The following is an 8,416-nucleotide window of genomic DNA, read 5'->3' as shown; positions in this document are numbered from 1 at the left end:
GAGATGGTTACGAAGGAGAAAAACATGTGATTTTATAAACAAACATTAATGTAATTGTGCTCCAGTAAAATGTATTCATTTGCAAGATAATAGGCCTACTTTCATTTCAGTGACTTCTTCATTGTGTCAAAAAGAACCAGAAAAAATATTCATGATGACAAACTCAAAGACTCACTTTAACAACAAAACATGCTGTCACCCTGGATTGTTCTACAGAGTATTTTCTGTTCAATAGTGTTCAGTCAATGCAGGAGCAAAATAATAAAGATAGTTCTCTGACGCAAATGGTGTCAGGCGGTAACATTTAGTCAAACAGGTAAAACCCGATCACACAACTGTCTTGTGAATGTGAGTCAGACACACACACACACACACTGCTGTTACTCTCCAGTTTCCTTATACACTGTCCAAGCTCCAACCAGGATAGAACAGACTGAAGAGAGAAGAGGATTTCAAAACCAAGAAGGTAAGAACATCACACCTTTTTCTCTCTTCTGTCTCTTCTCTCTCTCTTCCTTTCTCCCATGTCTCATACACTACTGTAATTGAGGACTATAATGGAATTTCTTTGTTTATGATGAAAAACCAATGGGATTTAAAGAGGGAGGGAGGAGACGGAGAGGTACACTCCAAATGCCAGTGTCCCTCGCCAGATGCAAGCCATCGTGCTTGCTGTCATTGATAAGAATTGCAGAGCTCTAAGCGATGGTGATGCGATGATATTCTGGCATCAAGGTTGTCACTTTTTTCAATTGCTAACAAGCATGGGTCAATACTGAAACCACTTTTCAAAAATCTTCACAGTCTGCATTACCAACATGCATCTTGGCCAAATCTCACCTCCAAAACTTATTCAAACCACCAAAACACTTCATACATGTCTCAATATAATCTCGTTCGACCAGAACACTGGCAACAATTCTCACTCAGAAAGCATACATTGTCACTCATAACACACTGACCTAAAAAAAAAATAACAGGGAGCATTACATAAAATATGAACTTTTCTCTTTAAAGTTTGAATGATTTTTCACATAAAATCAGTATTTCATTATGGAATAAGAATAACACCTTTTCACTTTCTTGACAGTACTAAAGTATATGTAACAAGAATGAACCTGAAATGCAGCAATTTGCTTCAAACGCCATTATTATTTCTATATCTTTGCATATAGTAATTTACTTGTGAAAAATAAAAAGTTCACACAAAAACAAACTCCTGAAATTCCAGGGCTACAATAATAATAATAAAAAACCTATATTGTATAATCACTCATACTGTACAGTACTGTGAGGGTTCTAGTTCTCCATTTCTCTTGCATTTGGCCACAAGTTCTCATCAACATCACATTTTATTTCTTCTCTGGCAATGCATCTTGGAAAGTGTCTTCTGGAATATATAATCCAACCCTGGCAGTCTTCAGGAGAAGTGTCTCCACGCCCTGGCAGTCTTCAGTTGAAGTGTCTCCCCACCCTGGCAGTCTTCAGAAGTGTCTCCACACCCTGGCAGTCTTCAGGAGAAGTGTCTCCACACCCTGGCAGTCTACAGGAGAAGTGTCTCCAAACCCTGGCAGTCTTCAGGAGAAGTGTCTCCACACCCTGGCAGACTTCAGGAGAAGTGTCTCCACACCCTGGCAGTCTTCAGGAGAAGTGTCTCCACACCCTGGCATACTTCAGGAGAAGTGTCTCCACACCCTGGCAGTCTTCAGGAGAAGTGTCTCCACACCCTGGAGGACTTCAGGAGAAGTGTTTCCACACCCTGGCAGTCTTCAGGAGAAGTGTATCCACACCCTGGCAGTCTTCAGGAGAAGTGTCTCCACACCCTGGCAGTCTTCAGGAGAAGTGTCCCCACACCCTGGCATTCTTCAGGAGAAGTGTCTCCACACCCTGGCAGTCTTCAGGAGAAGTGTCTCCACACCCTGGCAGTCTTCAGGAGAAGTGTCTCCACACCCTGGCAGTCTTCAGGAGAAGTGTCTTCACACCCTACATTCATGGTGTCCAGTAAAGACATCTGGTCATGTGGATGGTGGTCATAAACCTTCCACCTCCAAGCAGAGGGAAAACTCTTCGAAGGGGTTTAGGAAGGGGGAGTATGGAGGCAGGAATAGTACTGACATCCTGGGATGTGCAGCAAACCAGTCTGCGACTGCAGCAGAGTGGTGGGATGACACATTATCCCACACAACAACGAAGGCAGGGGAGTTTATTGCCCCTCTCTCCTCCGCTGGCACAATTATAACGATTATGTAGGTCATCCAGAAAAGAAATGAGCATCTGTATTGTAGGGGCCAATGAGTGGTTTGTGTAACATCAAACCATCATTGGAAGGTGCTGCACACATTGTGATGTTAGCTCCTCTCTGACCTGGGATATCCACGGTTGCCCTCTGTCCAATCACATTTCTTCCCCTGCGGCATGTTTTTGCCAGGTTGAATCCAGCTTCATCCACAAAGATGAATGTATGTGCAGTTTGCCTGGCTTCCATCTCCATTACTCTCTAAAATACAGTAAATCCACAGTTTTACAGTACTTACATTATGCATAGCTGTGTATGTACCCTGTTTTTTATTTCACCTTTACTTAACCAGGTAGGCCATTTGAGAACAAGTTCTCATTTACAACTGCGAAATGGCCAAGATAAAGCAAAGCAGTGCAACAAAAACAACAGAGTTACACATGGGATAAACAAACGTACAGTCAATAACACAATAGAAAAATATATATACAGTGTGTGCAAATGAGGTAAGATTAGGGAGGTAAAGGCAATAGAGGCGAAATCAATACAATTTAGCATTAACACTGGAGTGATAGATGTGCAGATGATGATGTGCAAGTAGAGATACTGGGGTGCAAAAGAGCAAAATATATATATATATATATATATATCACAATATGAGGATGAGGTAGTTGGGTGTGCTATTTACAGATGGGCTGTGTACAGTTGCAGCAATCGGTAAGCTGCTCTGACAGCTGATGCTTAAAGCAAGAGAGGGAGATATAAGTATCCAGCTTCAGTGATTTTTGCAATTAGTTCCAGTCATTGGCAGCAGAGAACTGGAAGGAAAGGCGGCCAAGGGAGGTATAGGCTTTGGGGATGATCATTGAAATATACCTGCTGGAGCTCGTGCTAATGGGTGGGTGTTGCTATGATGACCAGTGAGCTAAAATAAGGCGGGGCTTTACCTAGCAAATACTTAGATGACCTGGAGCCAGTGGGTTTGGCAACAAATATGTAGCGAGGGCCAGCCAATGAGGGCATGCAGGTTGCAGCGGTGGGTGGTATAAGGGGCTTTGGTGACAAAACGGATGGCACTGTGATAGACTGCATCCAGTTTGCTGAGTAGAGTGTTGGAGGCAATTTTGTAAATGACATCGCCGAAGTCAAGGGATAGTCAGTTTTACGAGGGTATGTTTGGCAGCATGAGTGAAGGACGCTTTGTTGAGAAATAGGAAACCGATTCTAGATTTAATTTTGGATTGGAGATGCTTAATATGAGTCTGGAAGGAGAGTTTACCAGGAGAGAATCACCAGCAGCAAGAGTGACATCATTGATGTATAAAGAGAAGAGAGTCGGCCCGAGAATTGAACCCTGTGGCCCGCCAAAAGAGACTGCCAGAGGTCTGGAAAACCGGCCCTCCGATTTGACACACTGAACTCTATCTGAGAAGTAGTTGGTGAACCAGGCGAGGCAGTCATTTAAGAAACCAAGGCTTTTGAGTCTGCCGATAAGAATGCAGTGATTGACAGAGTCAAAAGCCTTGGCCAGGTCGATGAAGACGGCTGCACAGTACTGTCTTTTATCGATGGCGATTATGTTACCATTTAGGACCTTGAGTGTGGCTGAGGTATACCTGTGACCAGCTCGGAAACCGGATTGTATTGTGGAGAAGGTACGGAGGGATTCAAAATGGTCGGTGATCTGTCTGTTAACTTGGCTTTCAAAGATTTTAGAACAGTAGGGCAGGATGGATATAGGTCTGTAAGAGTTTGGGTCTAGAGTGTCTCCCCCTTTGAAGAGGGGGATGACCGTGGCTGCTTTCCAATCTTTGGGAATCTCAGACGATATGAAAGAGAGGTTGAAGAGGCTAGTAATAGGGGTTATTTGGTCACAATCCCTGGTTTGGTTATTGAACAGATATCTTACCTGGACATATTGATACTAGAGTTCTTTCACACGTTCACCGTTTCTCTCAAAGAGTACACTGTACAACTGCATCATCCTTATTTTATGTTTCTCTAGGACTCTGGCAATTGTCGTTGTGCTCACCATATTCACATTCCCAGAAGTGCTATCTGTCAGCATTCTGTCCCAAATTTCCTGCAGTTTTATTGCATTATTGCCAATTACCATGTCAACAATGGCAATTTCCTGCACATCTGATAATATTGTGTCTCTCCCTCCTGTGGGAGGCAACCTTTGGATCCTACTGAAAAACACAAAACAATCAATATATTTCAAAATGTCAGTACATGTAAAAATGTGAACATGCTGTATTTTACTGTAATATGTAGTTCAATTATCATTGAACGATGCACATCTCACCTTGTTACAACTTGTTTTGCCGTAAAATGTGTACTATTGATGCAACTGTTGAACGCTGCAGATTTGGTTGCACCCTTAAACCGTCCTCTCTCAAAAAGAGACCATGGTTTACAACATGGTCAATAATTGTGGCCCTTGTCTCATCAGACACCACCGCTCTTGATCTTCCTCTCCTTTGTCCTCCACACATTCTCCCTCTCCCTGCCACTCTTCTTTCCCCACCAACCTGTCTTCCCCTCCTTTGTCCTCCACACATTCTCCCGCTCCCTGCCACTCTTCTTTCCCCACCAACCTGTCTTCCTCTCCTTTGTCCTCCACACATTCTCCCGCTCCCTGCCACTCTTCTTTCCCCACCAACCTGTCTTCCTCTCCTTTGTCCTCCACACATTCTCCCGCTCCCTGCCACTCTTCTTTCCCCACCAACCTGTCTTCCTCTCCTTTGTCCTCCACACATTCTCCTTCTCCCTGACACTCTTCTTTCCCCACCAACCTGTCTTCCTCTCCTTTGTCCTCCACACATTCTCCCTCTCCCTGCCACTCTTCTTTCCCCACCAACCTGTCTTCCTCTCCTTTGTCCTCCACACATTCTCCCGCTCCCTGCCACTCTTCTTTCCCCACCAACCTGTCTTCCTCTCCTTTGTCCTCCACACATTCTCCCTCTCCCTGACACTCTTCTTTCCCCACCAACCTGTCTTCCTCTCCTTTGTCCTCCACACATTCTCCCTCTCCCTGACACTCTTCTTTCCCCACCAACCTGTCTTCCTCTCCTTTGTCCTCCACACATTCTCCCGCTCCCTGACACTCTTCTTTCCCCACCAACCTGTCTTCCTTGATCCATGTTTCCAAACTAAATCATTCTGAAGCCGTCCTCTTTTGTCTGTTTGGTAACGAGACTAAAAACAGGACACTTGGATAGGCTTTCAGCTTAAATTGCAATCAGCTGTGTTAGGAATTATTAAATATTCTGCTGGATTTTCTAGATGTTTCAATCTGATTACTGCAGAAATGCATGACATTTTCTATCATTCTGTATTGAATGTGTTTTTAACAATTTTGGAAACAGTGTGTTAGCATTTGAAAACGTGCTACAAATATATACTTTTTCAGGTGGTGGACTATGAATGAGAAAAGAGTTCGGAGAACCTAGTCATTGAATGCATTTTGTGTGAAAGCAATGAAAAATTGTTCACAGTTTGGTCCACATACACTTCTGTTTCACTGACTGTGTGAAGAGTTTTGACAATGTGACTTCAGTTTTGACCAATATATGTTAGCAATTGAACAAAAACTGTAATGTCTGTTAATATCAGCGGAAAGGAATTGCTTACGACAGGTAAAACAAAGAGGATGTATTCATTAGTATTGTCAATCTGTCAAATGGATCTTGAACAATGGGACTTAAGAAGATAAGGTGTTGATGGTTGATGGCACTCTTCATTTTGGAGTTTCAGTGTGAGAGTTTTTCTTATCGTCTTTGGATTAACAGATTTATAGGTAACACATTACCTTAGATATGCATTCCTAAAGACTTGATATATGGGATGAAATAATGTATTGTGTTAGGTGTATACGTTGTATTCAACTCTGTGCAAAACCCTCCCAGTTAAAAGGTGCTGTTGTTGTTCTTCAGCGTGTTCTGTTGTCGTCACCTCCACAACCTGCTCCTCCTGTCTCATACCCTGAGGCATAGTAACTTAAACAAAGAAATGCCACCACTCACAGGAATTCCTTCCGGTGACATAATAGTTGCACATGTGGTTTAGTGACATAGTCAGGAATGTCACTGGTGTCTTAAGTATGCAAATCAGCGGTGAGAGGGAAAATGGTTGCAAAACAGTCAACTGGATGCAACGACCAGAAGTTGAGTCACACTGTATAAAACAGTATTAGCTGCTCATTGTAAACTCATAAAAACACAAATGGCAGTGTTATGACGTGGCTCCTGTGGTCTTTTTGGACAAGGCTCTCATTTGATCACCAGTGTGACAATGATAATTTAAGTCACCTATTGTATTTAACACAACGTCACACCCAGTAACGCTTGGAAGTCTGTCTCTTTTCAGAGAGTATGGGTAGCTCACATTTTCCATTTTATACTCCTCCTTGATATTCTGTGAGATTTCTTTCAACGTTAATATTTGACAAGAGTTAGTTAATTAACTATAGTGAATCACTAAACTTGAAAGCTCTCTTATTCCCTCTTTCTTGCATTGAATCATGATGAAATGATAAAACTCACATATCACCTCTCTACCCTTGCTCTCTCTCCAGACACCAGAAGAAAATCTACCTCTTCCATTTTGTTCAACCAGCTTTCTTTTTCCTCATCCTTCAGTGAGCCTCTGCATTCTGTTCATCATGGGAAAAGGAGTCAGTGACTTTGATTGGCAAGAGAAGCACCCAGACACCACACAGTCCCAACCAGAGAAGAGACAACCCAACACAGACTCAGACAAACACCGCTCAGGCACTGACTCAGGAGAGAATGGCTGTAAGAAGTGCTGCATCAGGACCAGGAACTGTGTCATGAGTCCCGAGTGTGGCCGTGCACTATACATCTCCCAGGTCATCGCAATGTGTGGCATGTGCATTGGCATGTGGACATGTAAGTTCTTGTCCATTAGTGTTCTGTATTTTCTTATGATCTATGTTTTGTGTGAACCCCAGGAAGAATAGGCGCTGCTTTTTCAACAGTTAATGGGGAACCTAAGAAAAATATCAAGAAGTTGAATTCAATTAGGTTCGTCTTTATTTTGTCAGGATAGTCAACTCAGTAACAATTGTAAATGTATAATGTGTAGAACTGTCCGTCTATTGCCCCTTCTATCCATGGTATGTTTCCCACCTTGAAACGAAGAAAGGAACCACTTATTGGGTACATGCTGTGATTTATATCTGAAAAAAGCTTGACAGACCTTGACAGACAAAAGTGAAAATGTGTTTTAAATTGTGGTCTTTCTCTGAGATGAAAGTCCACCCACATGCTATTATTTATTCCATCTGAACTAAAGACAGACTACAATGTCATTCCCATCCAATGTAAAGGCATGCTGTCTACTTTTCACTCAACTCACACCACTTAATGTCCGTTACGCCACTAGTAGCAGCTACACGAATGTGGATTCATTCTCTTACTTTTCAGAAGGTTGATTTTACATTTGTTTCTTATCTTTTACAGAGTCCAACCATCTTTTTTCAAAGGACAACCATTTGATCTATTCTCCTAGACCACAGAGAGAGAAACACATCCATGTTTTGACATACTCTTATTTCATGTATTCAAAAGGAATACATTTCTCCTCTCATGTTTTCCTTGGAATCTCAACCACCATCAACACAAACAATACGGAAGTGAAACAAAATTAACCTTTCATACTCTTTATTGTCCTTAGATATAATTGTGTAAAGTATTGTCAGCTACTGTACATTCTCCACTGTGCAGTGCTCTGTAAACTATATATTTTCTATTTTCTCCAAATATTTCTTAGTGTTTGTCATTTTTGGATACTATTTGGCTATTCCATTCGTTGATAAAATAAAACACTTTCAAAAAGTGGAAATGTTTTATTCTTAACTATCACATTGGCAGTGGGAACGCTTCACATTCCACCCCAGAGTGAATATACTACATGAAAATCAAAGTCATGTAGAAGGGAATTTTACCAGCTTCTAACTGTTAGTGAATGGTGGTGGGAAAGGCACAACTTGACAGTACACCATTAATTGGAAGGAGAAGAGATGAGAAGAGGAGAAGAATAGAGAAGAGAATAGAACAAGGAGAAGAGAGGAGAGGGAGACAGGAGAGAGGGAGGGGAGAGAAGAGAATAGAACAAGGAGAAGAGAGGAGAGGGAGACAGGAGAGAGGGAGGGGA

The 8,416-nt window shown here is 42.2% G+C and overlaps 1 long non-coding RNA gene across 2 annotated transcripts; it reads left to right on the top strand.

Annotated features, from left to right (window-relative positions):
• Positions 1 to 358: 358 nt before the first annotated feature.
• Positions 359 to 8,098, top strand: LOC115144601 (uncharacterized). 2 transcript variants are annotated; one of them, XR_003865845.2, is made up of 3 exons: positions 359 to 466; positions 6,880 to 7,149; positions 7,723 to 8,098. It is a non-coding gene; the product is annotated as an uncharacterized LOC115144601 (long non-coding RNA). The 2 variants fall into 2 exon arrangements; XR_003865846.2 differs by having other exon boundaries at positions 6,816 to 7,149.
• The last annotated feature ends 318 nt before the right edge of the window (positions 8,099 to 8,416 follow it).

This window comes from Oncorhynchus nerka, linkage group LG16, assembly GCF_034236695.1.
Source record: "Oncorhynchus nerka isolate Pitt River linkage group LG16, Oner_Uvic_2.0, whole genome shotgun sequence".
NCBI classification, from domain to species: Eukaryota; Metazoa; Chordata; class Actinopteri; order Salmoniformes; family Salmonidae; genus Oncorhynchus; species Oncorhynchus nerka.
The sequence above is the reverse complement of the archived record's forward strand: the minus strand, read 5'-3'. Positions and strand labels throughout refer to the sequence as shown.